The 27,616-nt window shown below is 40.3% G+C and overlaps 1 protein-coding gene across 5 annotated transcripts in view; it reads right to left on the bottom strand.

Annotated features, from left to right (window-relative positions):
• The window catches only part of ATP2B1 (ATPase plasma membrane Ca2+ transporting 1), a 130,531-nt gene extending 105,055 nt beyond the window's left edge, over positions 1–25,476 (bottom strand). The window contains exon 1 of one of the 5 annotated variants that reach the window (XM_086712681.1): positions 25,086–25,476. The gene's annotated coding sequence lies outside the window, so the exon portion shown is untranslated. Of the gene's footprint in view, positions 1–24,462; positions 24,681–25,085 lie in introns of those variants that run through there. The other 4 variants (XM_086712680.1, XM_086712676.1, XM_086712679.1 and 1 more) reach the window with 4 other exon arrangements.
• Between the last annotated feature and the right edge of the window lie 2,140 nt (positions 25,477–27,616).

The following is a 27,616-nucleotide window of genomic DNA, read 5'->3' as shown; positions in this document are numbered from 1 at the left end:
AAAAAGGAATGATGATTTCTGCAAGCCAGTATGGAGGCATCTACAGGATATTCCAAGTAGGAAAAAAAAGCAGAGTGCAAAACCTACACCACGTTTTTAGAAAGAAGTAAGAAAACACACATATGGGGTGGCCGGGTGGCTCAGTTGGGTAAGTGTCCAACTCTTGATTTCGGCTCAGGTCATCGTCTCACAGTCAAGGGATAAGCCTGTGGAAGGTTCTATTCTGGGTGTGGAGCCTGCTTAATATTCTCTCTCTCCCTCTCTCTCTGCCCCTACCTACTCACACACAGACTCTCTCTCAAAATAAACATTAAAAAAGAAAAAAGTACCTAAGTCTGTATATTTAGGGGAAAAGAAACACTAAGAATAAACCAAAAAACAAGAAAATTGGTTACCTGCAAAAAAAGCAGGAGTGGGTGGGTTGAAAGGAAAGGATGGACAATTCTGAGTGTACATTTTTTATGTGCAGTTTTGACTTGGAAACACGCTAACGTTCTCCATATTCAAGATACAAAACTGAAACAAAAAGGTTGGGGGGAGGAGCTAAAACTGAATACCACAGAAATAAAGGAGAACCCAACTGCATCTCAAATGAAAAAGATGGCCACACTGAAGGGGAAGGGGGAGAATCCAGTGCAAATAACTTGACACAGTTTCATTTTTACTATATAGCCTTGGTGCCTGGAGGGAAAAGGGAGTATAAATAAATCCTAAACTTCTCTTAGCACCTTTGCTTATGACAGTGACAAGAACCTAAAAGTTCTCAAACTGTATCATGTGTATTGTAGGACCGAGCAAAGTGTTCACGTTGGAAGCTGCACTTCTCATTGTGGAAACAGAGATGAAAAAAACGGAATGGGTAGGGGCGCTAGGTGATCCAGTGGATTAAGCGTCCAATTCTTGATTTCAGCTCAGGTCAGGATCTCGTAGTTCGTGGGTTCAAGCTGACAGCGCAGAGCCTGCTTGAGATTCTCTTTCTCTGCCCCTCCTCTGCTCATGCTCCTGTGTGTACTCCCTTTCTCAAAATAAACATTAAAAAAAAAAAAGAGATGCAAATTCTCAGACCCATTCCAGACCTATTAAATCAGAAACCCTGGGGGTGGGGCCCAGCAATGTGTTTTAACAAGCTTTCCAGGTGACTCCTGTGCATGCTAAAGTCTGACAACTACGTGCTATTTGACTAAAATAACACTGTACTGTAAGTTTATTTGTGTTCCCTGTTGTGGACTGAATTGTGTCTCCTCAAAATTCATTAGGTTGAATCACTAAACCCCCCAGTGTGACAGTCTTTGGAGACAGGGTTTTTAAAGACATAATTAAGGCTAAATGAGGTCATAAAGGTGGGAAGCTATTCCAATAGGACTGGTGACCTTATAAGAGGAACAGACATCAGGGATGTGAGCACAGAGAAAAAGCAACACGAGGACACAGCAAGTCCACCATCTACAAACCAAGAACAGAGGCCTCGGGAGAAAACCCGACCTGCCAACACCTTCATCCTGGACTTCTAGCATCCAGAACTGTGAGGAAAAAAAATGTCTGGTTTTTAACTCTTCTAGCCTGTGGCATTTTGTTATAGCAATCCTAGAAGACTAATATATTCCCTTTTACCTCAAGCAATATTTAATTTTAATGCTTTTTCTCTCTAGGTATGAACTGAAAACACTGGTCACTGTTAAAAAACAAAACAAAACAAAAAAAACCTCTCTGAAATTCCCTTAAGCATCTGTGAAACTCGTTTTTCAAGTCAATCTTTCACCCTTTTTAGATGATAAGAAGGATTATTTTATACCCTAACTCCCCTGAGAAGATAAACCAGAAGCATATCCAGCTTAAACTGTTAGAAGTCTACTTCCGAGTACAAAATGGTGTTGCTTCCATTATCTACAATTCATCCCACTTTGACTTTGGTCTACTCTTTACTAGACCCCTTTCTCCAACTCTGGTCTCCCCTTCTACAAGAATAACTAATATGCTTTAGAGCACACTCTTATTTTAGTCTGCAGTTAAGGATATAAAAATTGTAACTGTATTTCCCTTTTGTATCCAGTGTAATGAAGCACATAGTAAGACTGCAGTTAAGGATATAAAGTTAGTCTGCAGTTAAGGATATAAAAATTGTAACTGTATTTCCCTTTTGTATCCAGTGTAATGAAGCACATAGTAAGACCTTCCAAATAATCTCAAAAAATGGTTCTACATTAAGTACATTCTTTTTTTAAGAATTTTTTAATGTTTATTTATTCTTGAGAGACAGACAGAGAGAGAAAGAGAGAGAGAGAGCGGGGGAGTTGCAGAGAGAGAGGGAGCAGAATCTGAAGCAGGCTCCAGGCTCTGAGCTGTCAGCACAGAGCCTGAAGCAGGGCTCGAACTCATGAACTGAGAAATCATGACCTGAGCCAAAGTCGGGCGCTTAACTGACTGAGCCACCCAGGCGCCCCTTAAGTACAATCTTTATTAAGAACTACTGGGGCGCCTGGGTGGCGCAGTCGGTTAAGCGTCCGACTTCAGCCAGGTCACGATCTTGCGGTCCGTGAGTTCGAGCCCCGCATCGGGCTCTGGGCTGATGGCTCGGAGACTGGAGCCTGTTTCTGATTCTGTGTCTCCCTCTCTCTCTGCCCCTCCCCCGTTCATGCTCTGTCTCTCTCTGTTCCAAAAATAAATAAACGTTGAAAAAAAAAATTAAAAAAAAAAAAAAAAAAAGAACTACTGACATGTAAAAATGAACCTTAGCCAACCGATCACATTCATAAACCACCTAATCAGCCTGAGAACACTCTCTAGCTAGATACAGGCCATTTCCACATGCTTTATTATGCCTACATTGGTACACAGCATATCTGTGCTCAATCCCAGTGTGAAAACTACATGACTGGGAAGGGTTTCGTGTTTCAAGTATGTGACGTGTGTTTGAGGGCACAGATCCATGTAGCAAATTTACATTAGCTAAACTGGTAGTAAGTGCCACCTACAGTGGCAGCACATATACTGAGAAAACAACTGGGTATACAAATAAAAGTATAATCCTGTCTCTACCATATATCCATAATTACTTTAACACTATATCGCTTGGGGTTACTTATGTTTTCTAGAAATACAAATTAGCCTCTTTGAACATATTAGGCAGTGAGGTCAAGACAGTGGTCAGTCTAATCACCTAGTCCCTTCCTCACCTAAATAACACTGACAATGTCATTTTCCTAAAGACACTACTACACAAAACATCATTTTAAAAAGGTATAAAATTCTCATTAATTAGAACTTAACCTGAATATTTAATTACAAATACATTCCAAATGTTCTTGGAAAAGCATAAATTTACTCATTTTCCCTCTTAACATACATGATCTGATGAAGAGTTGATAGTAAAAATTATAAAACTGGGGCACCCAAATAAAAAAAAGTTAAGTTTTATCCCATACACTCCATTTGCTAAGACAGAAAAATACTAATATTTGGGGGTAAGTTCAACAAGGCATTGAAATAAATGTTACCCAGCAATTTCAGTTGCTAGATTTTACAACTTACAATAATATTTGCTTTTACAATGTTTAAACAAAACCAAACATATTTCACATAACAGGAAGCCACTGAAAGATGTCAAAATGAGGCAAAACTCATACAGTGCATTCAAGATCATTCTTTCCATCAATTTGGTCGCATGCAGAATAGTAAGGCAGATGTTTAAAAAAAAAAAAAGTTCAAGAACATACAAGAACACTCCTACAAGGACCATCATGCTGACCAATTAAGAAGATCCTATGCAGGCACCCAAAGAAACCTACCTTATCAATTAGACATCATTCCAGATCAAAATCTTTGGCAAGCATCTAACTAAAAGAGATGAAGCCTTAAGTCAAGGTCATTTTTGTCTGCTTATTCTATCAGATGGTGGACTTCTAGCACTTTCTTTCATTCAACCACTTTGGACCCATTTTATGTTATTCCGTAACTGAATTAGCTACAAAAGAACAGTTAAAGCCTATCAGTTGCATAAATCTTTTAGCTTATAAAATATCTGGAGACCGACATGAGTTTTTGCACAACTACTACAGACTGCAGATCACAGAAGGGACCTACAAAAATTAAGTCAGAGGTCGAACTCTGGACTACTCATATTCATGAAAGCACTTAATCCCAAGTCTTACTCATTTAGCATCACTATTTACAATACATAAATGGAAAGACAATAAATTTCCATTTAAACACAACGGAGACTATCTGCCTTAACCAATACTGACTCAAGCATCCAGTGCAGCACTTGAAACTATGCTTAGTACAACGTAACTTTAACACTCACCTATTCTTTACTCTGCTATATTAGTACTTCAATTCGTCCATCTCACCTAGCTTTTCATACACGTTAAGGAGATACTTCTTTGGATCATCCCCTTCATCTCCTACCCTTTCTCTATGTACAGTGCACACAGTGTTATGTATACAGAAGTTAAGCAAGTGTTTTCTAATATTAAATGTCATTGTAGAATAGTACAAATACAGGAGCTGTGATAGTCTGCACTGAATCCACACTGATCCTATGACAAACCTGAAATTCACTTTTTGAATTAAATTCTTATTGACTGCTTGAGTTTCTATAGTTGAAGCATAAATTGGATAGAAATTCCAGCTATGAACTTTCTGGATACTTGGATTCACTCTCGTAAGCATTTACTGTGCATCTAATAAATCCAAACTCTGATCTAGATGCTGTTTACTATTCAACATACCTATAATGATCAACATATCAAAATACATATCAGAAAACATACAGCCTAAATTTATTTTTGTACCAAAAATTAATAGCCTTATTTCATCCTAATAAGGCTGCCAATGCTAAAAACATTTCAAGCACACTTATTTTGAAATTTCCTTTAGAAATTTCACTAAGGTCACTTTTTCAAGAAAATATCCTTAGGGCACTTGTGTGTCTCAGTCATTTAAGTGTCACACTCTTGGTTTCAGCTCATGTCAGGATCTCATGGTTCACGGGATTGAGCCCTGCATCAGGTTCTGTGCTGACAGCAGAGAGGCTGCTTGAGATTTTTTCTGCCCGTCCCCCACTGGAGCATGCGCTCTCTCAAAATAAATAAACTTAAAAAATATCCTCAATGGCAGCAAATCTTCATGTTTTTAAAGATCTATCGTCAAGAATAATTTTGTAAATAAGTTTCATTAATAAGGTGCCTGGGTGGCTTAGTCGGCAAGCATCCGACTCTTGGTTTCAGCTCTAGTCATGATCTCACAGTTCATAAGTTCAAGGCCCGCATCAGGCTCCATGCTGACAGTGAGGAGCTTGCTTGGGATTCTCTCTCTCCCTCTCTCTCTCTGCCCCTTCCCTGCTCATGCACTCTCTCTCTCAAAATACATAAAAAAAAACTTTAAAGAAAGGTGGATGGCTCACACTATATGTTATAGGGACACTGGCTAAATAATTGCATCACAGAAACTTGTTTATCCAAGGCAAGTGTCCATGAAAGATAATTTTGTAACATGGAACTTCCACTGTGGATTCAGAATGTCAACATCCTAAGCCCAAATGACTTGTTCAAATTTTTGAGATAAATTCAACCGAATCATGCTTTTTAAAAAACTAATAAACGTGTTTTACCATTTATTATTTATCACTTATTACTTTTGACCTCTGTGCTTTCTTGGGTCTTGCATGTAATGTTTTTCTACTACACACCTTAACTTTTTTGCCTAGATAGCATGAGAAATATCACAATTCATTGACAATTACTATTTCCTCCTAATATTGCTGGTAGCATAAGTTCTCCCATTAAGATCAGTATAATATCAGGGGCACCTGGGTGACTCAGTTGGTTAAGCATCTGACTTCAGCTCAAGTCATGATCTCCTCATTCATGAGCTTGAGTCCCATGTCGGGCTCTCTGCTGACAGCTCAGAGCCTGGAGCCTACTTCGGATTCTGTGTCTCCCCCTCTCTCTCCCTCTCTCTCTCAAAAAATGAATGCAACATTAAAAAAAAGAAAAACACATCAGGATAATATCAAGTCTTCATTGTTTGTCACTTTAAATGTGTGACACAATCTTCCCACAACCTAAGCAGAACTAAATTTAAATTTGGCTTTTCGCAGTCAATATTTAGAGTAAGAATAAACCAAATCCCTAGCCTCTTGTATATTTTTCATCAAGCCTTAGGTGAATAGATAAGCACTTCCTTCAACAAGATTCACGCAAGACCATTTTAATTCCAAGAAGAAAAAATGTACCTTTCGACATCAATTTAAACCTCTGGTAACATGTCAGCAGCCCAAAAGCGTATTAAAGCCGAAGCAGCAGGTGTCTAGGGAGTTACAGTGGGCCCATCACATGCCTTCTCTGCCATCAACATGTGGTAGGGTAAACTGACCCAGGTCTCTACCTACAGGGAAAGGAGCCATCACCTTACTTACAGGGCTGCTATACAGAATAAATGATATCAACTGCTATATGCAACACATTTCTTACACAATCCTTCCTCGTTACTATAAAGGAAAATCAAATGCTTTATTCTCATGACCTCAAATACAAAGCCAGTTAAGCCAAATCCATTTTCTTTAACGAACGCAGTGGGGTCTCAAGTCTGTGACTGTTACTAGGGGCTCACACTCGTCATGTCAAAAGCACTTATTTATTCAGCAGAATCAGGTTATGAGATATTTGTCCTAAGCTGAAACTTAGCCTTAAAAAATTTAATATTTTACATAAAATCTTCCAACAACATACCACAGAATTATGGTGGACAACTTTCAAAAGTCAAACATAATTAAACTGGCAAGTAATCACTGAGGAATACCACTCATTTTTTAAAGACCTACAATGTGCCAGGTACTTTGCTGGTCCTGAGGAATGAACCAACCTCATTCCCTTGAAAACTCTACCTATGGACTTACAAACAGACACTGATAATAAATTATATTTTAGAAATACCATATTTTCCTGGCTCAAATATATTTCAGGAATCATTCTTTCCACTTCCCAGCATTTTTAGCCCATGAAATAGATCCTTTACCCTTTTTTCCATGTTGAATTGGTGGGAATTTGAATCCTTAATTTTTCCTTTTTTAAAATATCTTTCAAAAATCTACAATTAAAAATTAACACTGAAACCAAAATCTAGTTTTTACACAGACTGCTTGTCACACATCAGGCAAAGCAGTTTTTTTAAAAGGAACAGAATTTGCCACCCGTCAGATAATCACACAATTATCAAACTAAGGGTAGTGTTTCTCTTTTATGAATTAGCACTCCAAGTTATGATTACATTAAGGACAAAAAAAGGCATAAAAAACATAAAGACCATTAAAAATAACCTTGAGGGGCACCTGGGTGGCTCAGCTGGTTAAGCATCGAACTTCTCCTCAGGTCATGATCTCGGGCTCCAAGAGTTGGAGCCCCGTGTCAGGCTCTGTGCTGACAGGTCAGAGCCTGGAGTCAGGTTCAGATTCTGTACCTCCCTCTCTCTCTGCCCCTCCCCCACTCATACTATCTCTGTCTCTCTCTCAAGAAATAAATAAGCATTAAAAAAAATTTTTTTTTTAAAAACAAAAGTTGGAGTTTGGGATGCCTGGGTGGCTCAAACATCTCACTCGATTTCAGTTCAGGTCATGATCTCAGGGTTCAATGAGATCGAGCCCTGTGTCAGGCTCCACGCTGTGGAGACTGCTTGGGATTCTCTCTCTCCCTGCCACCCCCCACTCGTGCTCTCTCTCAAAATAAATAAACGTTAAAAAAAAAAGTAACATTGGGTTTAATCAATAGGAAATACAAACAAAACCTGTATACTTCACTAAGTTTCAAAGTTATGGGTCAATTACAAAGACATTAAGGAGCCTAAGATCATAGAACGCAGGTTATAAAAAGCAACATGTTACCATGCTACTCTTCATCAATTGCTAAAATGATTTACATGACCTGTAACTCAGAAAAGGCTTGGACTCGGATTTTTCTGTATTGAAGAGAGTGGAATACGCCTATGATATGCTTCTGTTAGTTAGTAAAAGTGTTTCTGCATGTGTATTTTTCATTTTACTCCCTACAACTATTATTAGATCAGTTTATTTTCTAAATGATGTTTCAGAATCAAGGAAACACGCTTTAAAAATTTTTTTTTATGTTTACTTTTGAGAGAGACAGAGAGAGACAGAGTGTGAGTGGGGAGGGGCAGAGAGAAAGGGAGACACAAAATCTGAAGCAGGCTCCAAACTCTGAGCTGTCAGCGCAGAGCCCGACACGGGGCTCGAACCCACGAACCGCGAGATCATGACCTGAGACAAAGCTGGACGCTTAACCAAAGGAGACACCCAAACACCCAGAGGAAACACACAGTACGAAGTAATGGCCACACAGACATGGAAGTGACCTTGCCTAGGGAAGCTGGGAGAATGCTTCATCAAAGAACTGACTCAGTGCTTCCCGAAGGAAGAGCAGTATTTTGTAATGTGAGGAATTCAGGCAAGGGGAATGTGATGTGCAAAGTGTGTCACAGAATTATGAACAGGCTGGTATGACTGAAGGTGATCATTGTCATGGCAGAGATGGGGCAGCACAGGTGGCTCAGAGTCTAACTGGACACACATGAATCCAGTAAGTGCCAGAAGGAAGCTTCTAATTTTCTAGATGAGCTGGGAAGGCTTCATCTTCACAAAGGAGTTCCATAAGGAGTCCCAAAAGATGACTGGTCCAGATGGGAAGAGCAGCACAGAGCTATTGTTTTTGAATAAAATTTTCCATGACTGTTTTTTAATAGGTTTTGTGAATTTTTATTTTTGGTTTTAAAAACCTCCTTTTCCACTGTCAAATGTCAATTTTCAATTCTTTCCTGTAATACTTGCACCTGCCTCTGAACAACCTTTGCAGTGTCTCCAGTTTTGGTTTTATCTGCAGTATGCCGGGAAATCAGTTATCAAAATGTTACAGGAATATTCTCAAGATGCTAGAGAACACACCTAGTTAACACCTAAAGTTGAAGTGAGGCACTGAGAGTTCTTATGCATGGACTTCTGGCTTCTGAGAGGACTTTCCTGCCAATTTCCTGGTTCTCCACTTGTTTTACATGGTTCAGGAAGACAGATAAATAATAGCCTTTGGGCTAGGAGGGAATTACCCTACTCCTTCTCCCTATTCTTCTAGTCTCCTTCCTCCTTCATTCCTTCCCAATCAGAGGCATTCTAGATAGCAATTAGTTCAGTGATCTGCATTCCACAAGACCATTATTCACTGATCTCAACACCGCAGAATGCCATGATAGAGTTATTTTGGTACATTTTATCCTTTTACACCTATAACTTCTCCAAGTAACTAAGAGGTAGCACTTAAGAGAAAAAAAACAACACCTGGTTTTAGTATTTAAACACATACACAGGGGCGCCTGGGTGGCGCAGTCGGTTAAGCGGCCGACTTCAGCCAGGTCACGATCTCGCGGTCCGTGAGTTCGAGCCCCGCGTCGGGCTCTGTGCTGATGGCTCAGAGCCTGGAGCCTGTTTCCGATTCTGTGTCTCCCTCTCTCTCTGCCCCTCCCCCGTTCATGCTCTGTCTCTCTCTGTCCCAAAAAAATAAATAAACGTTAAAAAAAAAAATTAAAAAATAAATAAATAAATAAACACATACATATTGATGTATAGTTACTAAATGTTAAAAAGTTACAGTCAACTACATACCTGTCCTATTCTCCTTCCTTTACCACATCCCACTTCTGTAGCTGTCACCTTAAAGTTCTCAATACCACCATAACCCAGCAACTTTTGAGAAAATTCTTAGTGTACATTTGCAGCTTTCAGCTAAACAGTGATCTGTTTAGACCCCCCCCCCCCCCAATCACTCAAAATTTCTTCCTTTTCAACTCCTTGGGGCATCTGCCTCATGGAGCTACCTGGTATTGAATACAGTGGAGAGGCATGGCCAAAGAATCTCTTCAAAAAAAGTTTTCCATCCCTTTGGGACCAAGATCTTCACCAATACAGCCTCCCTTCGTGAAACATTCAATTTGAATCTACAGATACCTAACAAGAATGGAGACCGTGAGGGCAAGTCCAAGATGATGACACAACTCAGAACTGATAGCCTGGCTCTGTACCTTGACTCCATGTGCAAATAAAGGAGAGCTCCACACAACTCAAAAAACGTCCAAAAGTAATAGTGACAGAAGGACAGCGATCACTATCAAGTTCTAAAAATAGCAAACGATGGTAGCGAAACTATTGAGGTTTGGAAACTTGACAGCAGAGTCCAAAATGCCTTTCTTCTTTGTAGAAGAAGAGTTGGAAACAATATATCCCCATTCATTACAGGAAGAGATCAAAGGCCAGGAAGGAGACATGTCCACACACTTAACATTGGTTCCCTGGAAGCACACGGCACCTGATGAATCACCGCATAAAAAAAGAAACTGAGAAGGAACACTGGACACTGCGAGAGGCAAACTTAAAGCTCTGCTTAACAGTGTCTCTTCTTGGCAGGTCGCAGTTGTTACTGTCTAGCACAGTGATCACATAAATATTTTTTGAAGGAACGTATCTATCCAGAATCTTAAATTTTCCACTCAAAATCTGAGGATTAAAAAAAAGAAAAGCCAGATACGATGTCATAACTAGAGCCTGCTAGGACACTATCCTAAAACTCTGAAGTTTTATTTTATAAACAGTACAGAACCTCTACTAATGAGGATTAACTCAACATACATTTGCACTTAAAAGTTTAACGTTAGATTTTTGTAGTCTTCTCCTCTATTAAAGAAAAGATATATTAATCTGTAAAGAAACATTTTAGAAAAACTTTATGTATCACTGGCATTTTGAAATAAAAGTAACACACATTTCTATGGGCTTCTTAGTATTCTATTCTACTTAGTAAAGTCTATCTATCCTACCCTCTAAAAGCAGGGATGGTGGAACTGTTTCAGAAAGGATTAATTTTATACAGCATAGTTATAACAAAGTATTTCTCATCTTCAACAGTGTCATTCAGCTGACATATTATTTAGCAGAACTTAAAAGAAATAGTGCCTTGTGATAAATTCTCACCACAAGCATATTATGGTTTCTAAGGAGAGACAGAACAAGCATTTTACTGGAGTCCAATGTCAGTGGATTCATGCCCAAGACAAGACCCAAGATGCTCATTCAAGAGTCATTAAGAACCTTACAGGTAGAAGGCATTGTGCCAGGGGTGAGCAACAGTAAGATGAACAGACCTGCTATCAAACTGAGTATCACAAACATGTAAACAACAACAAAATAGGAGTCTTTAAAAATGCTGTGAGAATTTGATAAAGCAAAGCAAGGACCCAGAATGAATGGCATAAACTGTACACATAGCAAGAAAAGACAGAATCCCAAATACCTAACCAGAAGAAAAATCTTAATGAAGAGAGAACTACCAAAACCCTTTAAACCCAGTAATTACAAAGGAAATAATCAGAGATGAAAATAAACTATAAATAAAGGTGTTTGTTGAAGGATTATTTAACATAAGAGAAAATCTCAAAACCCAAATATCCAATAACAAGGAAATTTGCCATAGGATGGAATACTACAGTGTTTAAAATGATGTTAATGAAAAAAAATTAATGACATGAGAAAATATTATAGCTTTTAAAGGCACACAATTATACCTACACTACCTCAAGCATGTTAGTAAGTGTACAGATTTTTTAAAGGATCAAAAATAAACACAAGCAGGATCATGAGTGTGTTTCATTTTTACATTGGTCTATATTCCCCAAACATTATACCACCAGTGTTGTTACATCTTAAATTGGTAAAAAAAAAAAAAAAAAAAGTTATGTAAGTCACTGTATTTTAGGATATTCCCTTAAATCCATTAATAACTCTTTCCATTTTCAGTAGTATCTCTCACCCCAAAATTCCACAGAACCCATGCTTTAAACAGATTAATGTTTATAAAGGGTATAGAACAATACCTGGCAGGTAGAAAGCAATACAGTGGTGTTCACTTTATTCAATTATTCTATTATTTTTTTAATTAATTAATTAATTTTTAAATTAATTATTTATTTTTTCATATGGAATGAGCTGGGGAGGTGCAGAGAGATAGAGGGAACAGAAGATCTGAAGTGGGCTCTGTGCTGATAGCAGACAGCCTGATGCAGGACTCAAACTAAGGAAGCGTGAGATCATGCGTGACCAGAGCTGAAGTCGGATGCTTAACCAACTGAGCCACCCAGGTGCCCCTTTTCCAATAATTTTAAATTCCCTTTATCTAAGTCAAAGTCAGTACTGTGTTTTAGAGCCAGCTGGTCTATTTTTCATGGCACTTTGGTAAAAGAACAGTAGCTTTTGGGTTTTTTTTTCCTTTTTGAATTCTAACATCTCTTAAGAGTCAACTGCTATCTCCCCCTGAGGTTCCACTTCCTTCACAAAAAGAGCAACAAGGAAGAAATTTAGTCAAATATCAAGTTCCTTAAAGGGAAGATAAGAAATTAATGAAGGGGGTAGAATTCTGAAATATAGCTAATTCTTAAGACACACCTACAAAAGCGTACTCCTTAACAGATTTATTAAAGAGTCTGTCACAAGTCAACACTTCATGGGATTAAACTCTTTTAAGACTAAGAGCATATACTTATCCAGATGAAGAAATGGAGAAATCACATACCAGACTCTTATCAGGGAAGAGCACTATATGTAATTATTTGGGGGAAAAAATGTCTTTACAGGTTTTTATGAGCTGCTTGGGGTGTGGGGGAAGGAGTGGTGGTGGTGTGGAACATCCCAGAGAAACTCAAGAAACCAAAGATGGCAACCAGCTGTTCTACCTAACAAAGGAATGATGAATTTGAACTTGCAAAGTAGAAAACTTTCAGGAGAAATCAAGGCTCTTGTGTTGTGGTGGACTGTTTTATTTTTAGTCACGTCCACACTGCTCACTTACATTTTCGTAAAAATTTATTCTTTTACCCAAAGTAATACTGAATTCTGAATCTAAGTTGCCCAAGAATGTACAGACACAAGAAGTGAATTACAGATGGATACCTGGGCTATCTACACGTATCAACTTAGTCCATACATGCATTCATTTTTGAAAACTTATATGTGCGTAACATTCATTTAGAGAAACTGATCTACAAGGATTATTTTTTATTTTTATTTTTTATTTTAGTAAAATACTAGCATCTCTTTTAGTCCCCTTACTCCATTCTCCACTCAGAGGTCATGAGAAATAGGTGCCATTCATTTTAGTACGTAAGCCCATCTCTACAAATAATGTTGCAGTGCTCCAGCTTGCTTTTTCACATTCAGGTGTTATTAATGGCTATACACAATTCTTCCTCCCACTCCCAACACAAACATAAATGTTTCCTGAGGAACTTTTATCTGGAATATATAAAGAAACTACAACTCAATAAAAAAGAAAAGGCAGACAACCTAATTAAAAAGTGAGCAAAAGATACGAATGGATAATACAGGTTACTCGAACTGAAAATGTCCATCAACAGATAAATGGACAAGCACGTTGTGGTATACTCATAAAAGCAAATCTTTATTAGCAATACCAAAAATTGAACTATGAATATATGTAGCATGGGTGAATTTCAAATAACTATGCTGAAGGAAAGCCAGAGCAAAAAAGAGCACATACTGTATGATTCCATGTACAAGAAAATTCTACAAAATTCAAGTTAATCTATGACAGAAAGCAGATAGGTGGTTGCCTGAGGAAAGAAGGAGACAGAAAAGGGAAGAGAGGGAAGATTACAAAAAAAGCACAAGAAAAATTTTAGGGGAGTGGCTGTGCTCATTAACTTGACCATGGTGATATTTCCACTACAATATACATATACCATCAAGTTTGCCATTTTAAATATGTGCAGTGTACTGTACATCAATCATTCCTTAATGTAGCTGTAACAATTTTTTTTTTTTTTTTAATTCTGAAAGAACAAAATAGAACACAAACTAAATACGAGTTCTGGATTCACACGTGGGACTTTCTGACTATGGAATTCACTGTAGGGTGCGTGGAGATTTTTTTTTTTTTTTTTTTTTGGACAAACCCTCACACAAGCACAGAGCCAATGCCAGAATCTTTAGGTCCTTTCTCCAGAGCTGGTCAGAGTCCTCAGAGAAGGCAACTATAAGTCTAGCCAGCAGCCTGAAAGCTAAGTGAGGGAAGAAGGCTGCAGATCTTAACATAATATGTAAACTCACACATTCTCACATTCCAGTATATCTTTGGTAGGGAGCAGAGTTAAATGCCAGTTATATTCCACTTCTTCAACTGGAAGTCTTAGATAAATACATTTATCGAAAAGCTAGATCATTTTCATGAATGAAACTGCCTATCACAGACGAAACATCAAATGATGATAAACTAGTTACAAGACAAAATTAGAGGGCAAACCTAAAAGAATAAAGAATTAAATGGTTGAAAATCTGGGGCAGAGTGGGGAGAGAAGATCTACAACGGCCATTAAAAAAACTTTAAGTCGGGGCGCCTGGGTGGCGCAGTCGGTTAAGCGTCCGACTTCAGCCAGGTCACGATCTCGCGGTCCGTGAGTTCGAGCCCCGCGTCAGGCTCTGGGCCGATGGCTCGGAGCCTGGAGCCTGTTTCCGATTCTGTGTCTCCCTCTCTCTCTGCCCCTCCCCCGTTCATGCTCTGTCTCTCTCTGTCCCAAAAATAAATAAAAAACGTTGAAAAAAAAAAAAATTTAAAAAAAATAAAATAAAAAAAAAAAACTTTAAGTCAACACTTCCAAGAAAAAAAAACAAAAAAAACTCCTTGACCTTATATTTTTTACTTTTTTGGAGGTAACAAAGAAACCCAGTGATTTACCCAAGGTCACTTGGCTTTTTACTGGTGAAGATAAAATTCAAATTTAAATCTGGAGCGATCTTAACATAACATCACAGAGTAAAAACCGAAATCAGAAGTTTTAGGTCCAGTCACCCATACCATAAAGACACAGGAATAGTCTGAGAAAGGTGGGTATTCCTAGCAAAAGGAATGATGTGGCAAGAGGTCCAGAGGCAAAAGCAGATCAGGTAAGTTCCAGCATTCAATTACATATATAAAAAGAGCTGAGTTTAATAAGCTCAAACGCAGGTGAATTGAAACTTTACTCTAAATCCACTCTGTGTTCAGGGAAGGATTGCCTGATAGATGTTTGTTCTTCTGATACCAGACATTCAGAGGATCTGATGCTAGGTTATCTCCTTTTCCTAGACTCTGCCATCGCCTCTTTCCCATGTCACAGACTGACCTTCCTTGTTTTCAGTCCTCTCTTTGCATTATTGCCCTTTAACTCAAAAGTTCTCCACCACGGTACTAGTGTCAGGATTGTCCAAAGACCCTGGCTTGTGATTTACTTTTTTTTTTTTTAAAGTTTATTTATTTTGGGGGGGCAGGGCAGAGAGTGAAGGAGACAGAGAGAGAATCCCAAGCAGGCTCCACAATGTCAGCAAGGAGCCTGACAGAGGGCTTGAACCCACGAACCATGAGATCATGACCGGAGCCAAAATCAAGAGTCAGATGCTTAACCAACTGAGCCACCCAGGCACGCCTGTGATTCACCTTTTAAACAAAGACTACTTAAAGCATCTTTTACTTCATTTTAGGCATAAGTAAGGGAGAAAGAATTATAGCAAAAAACTGAAAATCTCACATAACTCTAGGTCCTAGACAGGCAGCATGGAGTAATGTGCAAATGTCATCCATGTGTGTCCCAGGAGGAAAAGATCATGCCCTAACCCATTCCACTTTTGCTAGCTTCACTGATTTCTGCCTTGACAGATTCTTTTTATTTTTTTTTTCACTATCAAAATCATTCTACACTCTTTAGATCAGCAATTTTAGTATGATTAAAGCAGGAGCAAGTCTCAGAATTCCTTCAATAATACCTTACCAATAATTAGGTCTATACAATTTAAAAGGGCTGGAAGAACAATCACTGGAAAATGAATGAGCTCTGGAGAGAAAATTTTCTCAAGTGTTTTTTTTGTAATATAACAGCTTACATAATAACTCTATATAAATCTATATTAAATTGCTTAAATGTTTGACATTATAAGTTTATGTATTACATGAACATTTAACAGAAATGATAAAGTCAATTAGAGGCTTTCCTTTCTTGACCTAAGGAAGGCAGTTAGTATAATTACACTATGCTTTAAACTTTAACACAGACCTATACCTATACTTCTTCCTGATGCCTACAATGATCCTGCACCAGCTCATGAGCTAACAGTTCCCTCTCAGTTCATGGAAAAGAACTCTCTTGAAAAAATTAGAACCTGCAGTAAACATACATTTAAAAACTTGGCTCCAACAAGGGCGCTTGGGTGGCTCAGCGGATTAAGAGTCCAACTTTGGCTCAGGTAATGATCTCATGGTTTGTGGGTTTGAGCCCTGTGTTGGGCTCTGACAGCTCCGAGCCTGGAGACTGGTTCAGATTCTGTGTCTCCATCTATCTCTGCCCCTCCCCTGCTCATGCTCTCTCCCTCTCTCTCTCAAAAATAAACATTAAAAAAAAAATGTTAAAAACTTAGCTCCAACAGTATTTCTATCAATAAAGAGCAACAACAAGGGTATCACAGTTTATACTTTAAACCATAATATGGGCTTCAAATTATTGCATTTTACACCATGCAATAAATATGCTAATGGAAGATCCAACAAACACATCTGAAGAACACCCATGGTGATGAAAGAAGTCACAGAAATAATGGAAAGGTGAAATTGGTCATTTTACAATATAAATTTTTGCTAATGTAATGATTCATTACAATCAGAATAAAACCTAAAAGACTAATTACTAAACTGAAATTAAGAAATGGAGGACTTCCAATATAGAAGATAAATTCTATTGTCCCAGCAACATTCTGTGGAATATGGTTGTTTTCCAGAAGTAAAACAGGTTGTTCTACAAGTCCATCTAAGTTAAAACTACAAAGGGAAGGGTCGTCTGGGTGGTGCAGTCGGTTAAGCATCTGACTTCAGCTCAGGTCATGAACTCATGGTTCATGGGTCCGAGCCCTGTGTGGGGCTCTGTGCTGACAGCTCAGAGTTTGGAGCCTGCTTTGGATTTTGTGTCTCCCTCTCTCTCTGCCCCTCCCCCGCTCAGGCTCTGTCGGTCTGTCTAGAGCTCTCTCTCAAAAATAATAAACATTAAAAAAAATTTTTTTAAATAAATAAAAACTACAGGGGTAAAAAGGCTTTTTAGAAATTTACCAAGAAAAATTCCTTAACCTTATCTGCTTTCCCTTAATGCAAGCTACACAATATCTAAGTCCTTAATCAATATGCCAAAAAATACTGATTGGACATTTGCTAAAGTTTTATATATCCTCAAGAACCCATGTTCTTATCTCAACTCCTCTATATTATTTCCAAATGAAATAATGACTAAGACAAAAAGGATTCATAATAAATGGAAGTGTATGACCCAGGCTACAAATGCAGAGAAATTCAGACAAGAAAATTAATGAGTGATGATTGAGAAAGGTAGACTAATGCTGAGTTCTGAAGGATGGAACACTTAGACAAGAAGATCGAGGCTCCTATCAGATGAGAGGAAAAAACATAATGACAGCAAAGGTAATGAGAAGGGTGTATATGGAAGACTGCCAGACTGTGACTGTCACAGAGTGGGCAGTGGACAGCGCTAAGTTACTGCAGCACTGTTCTCAGCTGCAGGAAACGTGATTCCTAGTGTGACCTACGCGAATGGCACTCACCGGAGGTGTACAAAGTGGTGATTCCATTAAGTAGTATAGAAAAGTGGGGATCCTTTTAGGTAATATAGAAAAGTAACAGGTGGGATGATCCACTAAAAGGGATTCTGTGAAACGGGAGCAAAACAGTAAACACATTTACATAGATTCAGTCCATGTGAGCACAGCAAAGGACAGGAGAAGAACCAAAGGGAAAACTGCATAAACCAGCAATCTTGGATGTTGGTTTTGCCCCTCTACCCTTATAAAACCCCTATTAACATTTCTTAGAACCAGCATTCTAACAGACACTTTGGAAAATACTGAGCTACTTTACAAAAGGCCTTCAAAGTCAAGGTGCGTGTTGATAAAGAGAAAAATGAGGAACCGTTAAAAGTTTTAGTGACATTGAAATGACAGCAGGAAAGCTTTTTAAAAACAACAAAAAAGTTCTGGCACAAATATGAAGGGTAGATTAAAGCAGCAGATCTGAGCATTTTGAGAGTAAAAAAATTGTTTAATATCCTTCTGGGAGCAAACTCACTGAATCAGTACAGTGAACAATAAATCCACAGTTAATAACGAAGTTATTTAAAAAGCATCTTTTAAACAAGCAAATCCTTTTTAAGATCTATTTTTCAGAAAATACAACTTTTTCTCCTAAAGTTACCAGGTTTTTACAGTAGTCATACCAGTTTACAGTTAGGCAGTATAATCTCAGATTTCACAATGTAAGCAAGCACCGGTCCATTCAAAACTATCCTTATTCTTTCCCCCAGAGGCCCAGGTGACAGTAATATTAATACAAAGCAGATATCCCAGATTTTGAGATACCATATTGTTGTAAGTTATTGTACCTTATAATACCAAATAATGTTTTTAGCAAAGAGTTAACTAAAACACTGCATACTGTTTAAAATAGTTAACACTATCCTCGGAAAATTTTAATAAGAAATAGCTTCAAAAGAATATGGTTAACAGTTTACCCATAGTTTATCTGGATCTCTCTGCCAAAACTCTTTATTAGTTTCAATTTCTACAGTCATTTGTAAATTATAACCCATAATTCCTAAATATATCCTAAAGCGCAGCCAATAAGTCTAACTTTTTGGAACAACGAAATGCTCAACACAGTCTTGAAATGGATTTACTTTTCAATTAATTTCATTATAAAACGTATTTTAAATACAGATATATAAGCTATTTACCATCCTGTTAAAGCAAAAACAACTGTATTTTAAGACTGGTTTTAAATAGAAAGTAATCCATATGTGGTATATAATATTAGATAAAATAGTTTAAAAAGTCAAATCAGTTTACATCGACTGGACCTTATAGTAGAGGGCTAAACAAACTGCTGTACAAATTGTTATTTAACATTTAAGTAAAAAGAGCAGTAACTTGCTTTAATGCACAGAATAGTAAATTGTCAATTAGTCTTATTCATATTCTTGAAAAATCATTAGGCACTAACCTGCTGCTTTTGAAGGAACAGCTGCTTGTTAACTGAAATTCTAAGGACCACTACTTATCCACCAATGAACGTCCTTTTAAGGAACATACAAGAATTTTCTTTCTACCAAAAAATAAGAGCTAGACTAAGCATAAATATACAGTACTGTCCTGACATAATATGCATTATTTTCACAAAAATAAGTCCCCATGTTCAAGTCATTTGGAAATGGCAGACACTTGGGCATGAAAACAAAAAGAATGTTCTTTGTCCAGGAGTTTACATTTAATAATAAGTAACTTAATAAATAATCACAGATGGATCTTCTGAAAGAAGACAGTGAACAAAGATAAGAATATTTTCAATTTACCAGGTTTACAACTGTTACAAAACCCACCAAGTCCACAAATCAAACTTGGCTACAAGAGTCAAAATTGTTTGAAAGCACTAACTCTGCTATGTTCCAAGTCAAACAAATCAATGATGCCCTTCTAATTTATAAAGGCATTCCTACTGCATCATATAATTTTAACCTAGTTATAAATTTAACATGTTTCTCAAAATACAGACTACTGGGCCCCACCCCAAATGTGCTGAATCAGAACTGCAGGGGCAACGCCAGGAAATCTGCACTTTGAATAACTCCCCCAGGTAATCTTCATGCACACTAATGCTGGAGAACCACTACTTACTTGCCTTGTGAGATTTATAAAAAGCTTTTGTATTTGAGGAACTAAAATCTCCTTGTTTGGGACCTTTGTAAAACTAAATGACATTACAAATTAATATTTCAAAAAGACTCAGGTAATATATATGTTTGGCAGAAAAACAAGTGCATTAAAAAATTACAGCAGAAATTAAAAGAAACTTATAGCATAGGCCATTTTAACACAAGATACAAGACACCCTTAATCATTTCAAAGACCAACAGGTCTTTGAAAACAAAATTCCTTACTTAAGAATGATCCAATCCACAATATTAAAAATATAGTATTTCAAATATGTTCAAATACATTTTACTGAGCTGTTAAGTAAATCAGAGTATGAACTGTTTACATTATACCAAATATAAGCAATAGAGTATATGTATAAAGTTAAACCCAAACAAATCTATTTATATTACACTATTAAATTTATTCTGATCAGAAACTGATTTTTCATAAACTTACATAACTTTCACAAACTTACATAAAAACATGTATAATGGAAAGAGCAATGGAGCAAAACCAAGAAGCCACCTAGAGTCCAGTTCTGGCTAATCTGGCTGTTAGCTATGTGACTGTGGGGCCTAGACAAATCAGTTTACCTAACTGGGGTGGGGGGGGAGGGACTACCGATTTTACTCATCTCACAGGATTATTTATTGTGGACTCAAATGAGGTAGCACATGTTATATTCTGAAATACTGTAAAGCATTTTACAGACCAAAAGCATTATTACTGAGAGCAAAATCTGAGAGATACTATCTTTAGGAGCTTGCTGTAAAACAATGAAGAACATAAAGATTACCTTTCAGGTTCAATTAGATATTGGACATTAATTGTGTATTCTGTAAATTACCAGTAAAATTCACATAAATTCACTTCAGTTACCTGTGTCCCCATTTATAACAGATCTATTTCATGTGTAAAGATAGAAATGAAATTAGACGGGCCACCAATTGATAATTGTCAGTATTGGTCACTGAGTATATCATTCTCTGTACTTTCTCATGACTGGCAATTTCCATAATAAAACTTTTTTTAACAAAGCAACAACGTACATGCGTGTTTATGTAAAACACTTGTAAAAGCTAAAAAAGAAATCTTTTTAAAAGTTTTTTCTCTTTCCAAATATTTTTCCCATAACTACTCTGTATCATTTGCTTTTGACGTTACCACAGATTCTATATATTCCAAAACAAACTACTCACATTACCCTTTTATATATCATGACACCGACTAGATAATAACATTCTCCTCCAACTGGGCAAGTAAAATCTTACCCAAGCTGCAAAAATTCAATTCTTAGGTTTTTGCTCCCTGATCTTTACTCCTTTATGTTTTTGCTCATTTATTACAAAATTCAGGAATTAAAAAGTGAAAACAAACCAATTTCAGCTGCATGTAAATGCAAAAAAGTAAGAAAGAAAGGGGCAAATACTCTTTTTGTTGTTGTTAGTACATAAAAGACTGACAATTGTAACTGGCCATTCGTCTTAAAACCTGTTGACCTATACAACTCAGTTCACAAGGTAAGAGACTGTTTCATCCAAAATTAAGTTAACATGTCTGTCAGACAAAGGAATTTGGTAAATTTAACCCCCAAATTGAAGATTCTATCAAATTATGCATAACAATGTATAATTACATATATCAACCTAATTGCTCAACTAATGTCCTTAACATGAGGCCATGTTCCACAGACTGAAAAAACATAAGCCACTCTTCATCTCAAATTTTGTGTTCAATTTTAACTTAATGAAATATCTGTAGCTGAACAGCTTATGGTTTACAGTAGTCTATGAAGAAACTGCAAGTGTTCAAATTAAACCTTAAATACAGATAGAAGGGCAATAATATCTTGTGGTTGATGATGAAAACCATTTGGTAATATCCACACACTCAGTCATTCATTACATGAGCTAAATTTTTATTTCTTCATATTACATCTGTAGTAATAATTATCAAAAAGTATCCTGTGCCTAAAGAGACAGTGTACCTTCAATTTTTGATCGGGGGGGGGGGGGGGGGGGAAGGGGGGAGCAAGTGGGCAGGGAAGGGAATCTCACCAATTCAACTGTCACTACATCATTTATTTTCTGAGCATTAAAAACTCCATTTATTTTTGTATGAGATGCATTTGAAAGGAGCCATATATAGAAACCACTTTTCCCAACATGGTCTTTAATAACTTTGTAAGAACTCCTGCTGGAAGTCCTCATTTATATCATTTAAAAACAAGTAATTGTAAAACTTGCAGTAAAACCATAAAAGGCAAGCTGTTGCAAGATGAAAAACAAAGAAGAATTACTAACTTTACTCAAGGTTAATAAATTTACAGATTTTTTGCATCTTCACTGTAAAATCTGTTAATAGAATATACGCCGTATTAAAAAAAAAAAACCAAAACACTTACAAAACCACTATCATAACGGTAGGTACCTTTATTTGGTGGCAATAGCTCATTTTAAAGATCTATTTACAATGCAGCTATTTCCTTATTTCTTTTCCTAAGTAGGTCCAGACTATCATTACTCCTATTATCACAAGCGCAAATCAAAACTAGTTTCTCACCTCATATCTCAGAATCCTATATTAAGTCACAAGCGTCAATTAAAAAGCAGTATTTCCCATAGAATGGCAGGAACCCCCATTAACACACAAAAAATTAAAGACAATTTCACCTTAACATCTAAATGGAGATATCATAATGATAGCCACAACAAAAACCAAGAAGGCGTACTCTGAATTTTCACCATTTTAATAAAAAAAAAAAAATCACGAAATTTTAAATTAAAGGTGGCGCTCTGTCCTCAACTCACCCATTGTGACTCACTTTTGCAGACTATATGGTAGGAAATAACAGTTACTTTTCAAAGATCTTTGCAGTTACACCCAAACCAAAATCAGGACAGAGATCCACCCTTAATTACAGCAATTTAACTGTCTCGTCCAAAGCAAGGTAGAAACTAAAACGTCCCCCTGAAATCATAGCTAAGTGAGCCCATTTCATGTACTAGTTTTCAAAGATTCCCTTTAAGAAAAACGTTTCTATCTACTTCAAATTTGAACTCACCAGGGTGGAAAAGAAAAAGGTGGGGGCGGGGGACCCAAATGAAACGCACCAGTAAAAAGCAGATTCTCCTCCAATCCCTCTAATACCCCCAATCCGCCTCCGCCACACGCAAGGACAGGGAGTCGGAGGAAGGCTAGCGGCAGGGCAAGCGGTGAAGGCCCTTTATTGACTCACGTGGGCCACCATCCAAAGGGTTACACACCCTCTGCTTGAGGACAGCCTCATACAAAGCAGATCCTTAAAAGTACTTCTTATTATAAAATACACCCACGTTGAGCAAGAGCTTTATTTTAAAATAAGACTGTCCTCAGGTGGGGGAGGTTAAACACAACAAAGGCTTCCATGTTGAAAGACAATCCAGATATATGCATATACTTACACACATATGGGGAAAAAATCCATATAACTAATTCATCGTGAACAGCAATCGATACTAACAGGAGCCATTAGATTATTAATAAACCCAGAAAAGTAGCATGCATAACAGCCAAAGGTGACTGCTGTGCTCTAACCCCAGGGAAAGGTAAAAATTTGCGTGTGGTATAGGGTCCAGCCCTCCCCAGATTTAGAGACCCTCTTTGACTTCCCTTAGCACGGCCCTCCCACCCCCAGCTCGGCACCAAGCACCGTTGCACCGCACAGGATGCGAGCTCTCCCAGCGCTGCGAGTCCCGCAGAAAACTGGTGAATGAAATCCGCACGGACACCAACCTGGCTAGTGACCGCGGCGCAGAACCAGGGGTCGCTAACTAGCTTAGCCAAAGATTCTCCTGCAGGATGGGATAAAGGGAGCACACCCCCACCCCCGCAACTGGAATGCGGTTCTTTCTTACTGACCCTTTCCAAAGGGGGAGTGGAGGACGCAGGGCTTGTGGGTTGGTGTTTGTTTTTCCTTTTAAACTAAGTCCAAAAAACCGAATCGGAAGCAACCGTCAACATCCTGGGGGGGCCAGAAGACGCCAGGAGAAAAGCGAGGCTGCTCCTTAGCTCCCCGCGGAATCACCGTCCGGTGTGACAACGCATCAATCAACCAGCCCCGGCCGGGGGACGAGTAGGGGACCCCGCTCTCAGCTCGCGGAGCGCCAGTGGGGCCGAAGCTGGGGATTAGAGGGTGACCCTCCTGGGGCTTGGGGAAAGAGTGCAGGGCACCGCTGCCCTCAAGGTCACCACACGCCGGGGCGGGGGCGGCCGGCAGCAAGATGGGCTATGGCGCGGCCGAGGCGGCTGAGAAAAGCCAAAGAGCTGCGGGTGTAGACACGAAGCCCCACCGAGCCCCGTCCCTCGAGCTCTGGGCGGGGACTCCCGGCCGGTGCCGGCGCTGAGGCGCACGCCGAGGAACCCGCTCACCTTTATGATCTCCCGGGGCGAGCGCGGCAGGAGACAACCTGCGAGGGGCGCCCCGAACGCCCCCGCCAACTTGTCCCGATTGCGCCGCAGTCCACTGAACACCCAGCTGTCAAGACCCCAGCCGCGACGCCCCGACCTCGACGTTCCGCCCGGCCTCCCCCGCAGGTGACCTGACCCGCCGCCACCGCCGCGGGCGGGCGGCAGCCGCCACTCACCTCGCCCGGCAACAGGAACCATTTTCCGAGGGGGGAAGGAAGGGGAGGCTGCAGGAGGGTCGGGGGGTGGGGGTGAGAGCGGTGAGGGGCAGCGGGAAGCACGGAGAGTGAGGCTCGGTCCTCCGCTCGTCCGTAGCCGACTCGCAGGGCTCGGGGCACCACGCGGAGGTGCGGCTGCACCTCGAGGATGAGGCGGCCGCGGAGCCCAGAGGCTCGGCGTCCACCAGCCGGGGCTCCCTACTCACGCTGCACTGCGAGGAGGCGGCGGCGGAGGAGGAGGCGGCGCCCAGCCCGGCCCCCGCCCAGAGCCCGGCAGCCGCCGAGTGGCCGCCCGCGTCCCCGCAGGACCCGCCTCCTCGGCTCCGCAGAGCCGCACACAGGGCGCGCCGCGCTCAGCACGGGCAGCTCCGCCAGCCTCACGCCGCCGTCCGCAACAGTAGGGGCGGGCGGGGTGCAGCCCCCTTCGTGAGCACCGCAGCCCAGTCCGCTCCAGGCGGGGTCGTGGCCACCGGAGAGCGGACGGCCAAGCACGAGGGGGATGCGCAAAGCTTCGGGCAGGGGCCCCGTTTGCACCGGGTGGCCCGCAAGATTGCCGGGGTAGGCAGGGGGAGGTGAACGCTCACCCGTTCCGGTCTGGCGCTCTCTTCTTTCCACACCCACACGCCTCCCGCTCCACGCTGGCGGCGCAGCTGCTCCCGCTGCCACTGCCGCCGCCGCCGCCGCCGCCGCCGAAGCTCGCGCCGCCGCTGCTGCCGCCTCGGCTGGGCGCGGTCACGTGACGCAGCCCGCGGGGAGCCTGGGGGCGGGCAAGCGCGCGCGCGCCGAAGTAGCGCGGCTCGAACGGGGACTAGGAGCCGAGCGGCGTGGAGAGGGCGTTTAAGGGGAGGACCCAGCGAGCGCGTCCCCGACAGGCGAGCGCGCGCCCGACGATTAGAACTTGCCGCGCGGTCGGGAAAGGGTGTCCGGAGTGAGGGGCGGGGGACAAGCGCCTCCACACGCCCCTCCCTCTCTTCCTTCCCCGAGAACCTCGGTCGGCCGCTGCCCCCGCCCCCTCCCGCTCTCGCCTTTCCTCTTGCTGCTGCCTGCGATTGGCTGAGAAGCTCTGACGTCCGTGTTTCCATGACGTATCGAGGCGGGGGAGGGGCGGCGGGGGAGGAGGGGGTGGCTGGAGCGCAAGGGGCGGTGACTCCGTCAGTCACTCACAGCTGCCGTTTGGGCGCGGGGCCGGTAGGCTGCCGCGAGTGTGGAGGCAGGACGGCGAGGACTGCCGCAGGCGGGCGCGGGCACTCTTCACCTGGGGCCCCGCCCGAACCACCCTCAGGCCTGCGCCCCTCTAGAAGCCGGGAGCTGGGCCGGCGGGTGGGCGAGGGCGAGCGCTCCTGGCGAGGACAGGTTGAGGCTGACCCCGCGCCAGCGGACATTTGAGCGGCTCCTCGCCGCGTCTCTGCTCCACTTCGTACCGGACTCGCTGCCCGTCCCGGGCCGTGACGCACGCGCCGGACGCCAAAAGTGCCTCTCAGCTCGCTCGCTCCTTGAGGAGAGCCCACTCCCGCGACGGGGGCGGGGCGCCTCGTCTCCGTTCCAGTCGGTCGGGCCCCAGACACCGGGGATCCCCGCTGCAGCGCCCAAAGGGTTAACCCAGGCATGTCTCGGGATCCGCGCTTAAAATCCCCATTTTTTCGTTTTGGGTTTGCTTTTCCTACCTATACCCAGCCATTGGCTCTTTTAGTTCACTTTGTAGCATCTCGACCCAACACCCTTCTTTCGTGTGGGTGAAAAAAAAAAAATGGAAAAAAAACCCCACACAAACAAACATCGGGTAACCTGCGGGATTTAGAGGCTAAGAAGTAACCTGCTTTGATCCAAATTTCAAGAGATTTTGCAAGTTAATAAAAAAAGAAACCACTCGTAGAGACATCTACTTTAAAAATAAAACTGTTTTTCCTTCCTCCAACACATGCACACTTGTATGTAAAGATTTGTCTTACCTAAGACACCGTGTTCCATCTTCCTCCAATTGCTTCTATTTGAACTAACCGTCGCCGCTCGTCCAGAGACCTTAGCAGTGTTGTTTTCAATACCACTTAATCAGAACAAAAAGATAAGTTCTGCGGAGTCTCCTCCCTTCTCTTAACTCCAGGACTGGAAAAATGAATATTTGTAACGTCTTCTTAAAAGCATACAAGCGATGCAAGACTTTATTATGTATGTTCACTCTCTGGAAGCATTTCTTTTAAAATATTTTAAAGGCTTAGAAACAAAATATGTAAAAAGTTTAAAAAGCAAAAAACGCCAGTTGACCCTGTTAATATTTTTTTTTTTTTATCAATTTATGTATCTTACCAGGTGAGACATTACCTTTTGAGCTGTGTGCCCTTGACGTGAAAAATTAGCACTTGGGCAAAACGATAGTTTTTCCTCTCTTCCTCTCTTACCCCTCTCTTCCTCTCTTTAATCACTGTTAAGGAATTGGTTGGTGTGGTACAATAGCCCTTCCTGACACTATTTCAAGACTGCTTTACAGAAGAACAGATTATCTTTTCAAAACGACTTAGAGAAATTTAAGAATCATTGGCTTTGGTCCAACTTTTCCTCCAAGTAAGTCGCAACAGAAAATTGAATTATGTATTCTACTTTAATCAAGAATTTAACATTAAAGTAATACAGGAATCATTGCTACACTACACTAGCAAAAATGGATAATAGATTAAATTAGAATCTGTGCACTTTGTGTTTGTTACAATTCCAAATAATAAAATGTATACTCTTAAATTATTGTGGTCATGAAAAATTACTCAGCATCTTCATTTTAAGACATGATTTCAATAGAGTTTTCATTTATGGAGATTATATACATATATATCCTAGAACATATTTGTATGCATTTTAATGAAATATGAGTCACACACACGGATATACTTTCACTGTCATAGTCAAGATGATTGTACTGTGTAGTTTGGTTTTTATATTTTGATTCTTCAAATAGCAAATACAGGCTGAAAGCAATATAGAAATAACTGTACACATTACATAAGGAAATTCATTTTTTTCTCTAACAGGTTTATTACTGAAGCCACCTTAATGACAATTCTCAATGTAAAAATCAAGAAAATATTTCATTGCTTAATTAGCACTTCCTAAAAATGGAACTCCT

This window comes from Puma concolor, chromosome B4, assembly GCF_028749965.1.
Source record: "Puma concolor isolate L17-30 chromosome B4, mPumCon1.1.hap2, whole genome shotgun sequence".
Lineage (NCBI taxonomy): Eukaryota > Metazoa > Chordata > Mammalia > Carnivora > Felidae > Puma > Puma concolor.
This window is presented reverse-complemented; position numbering and strand designations above follow the sequence as displayed.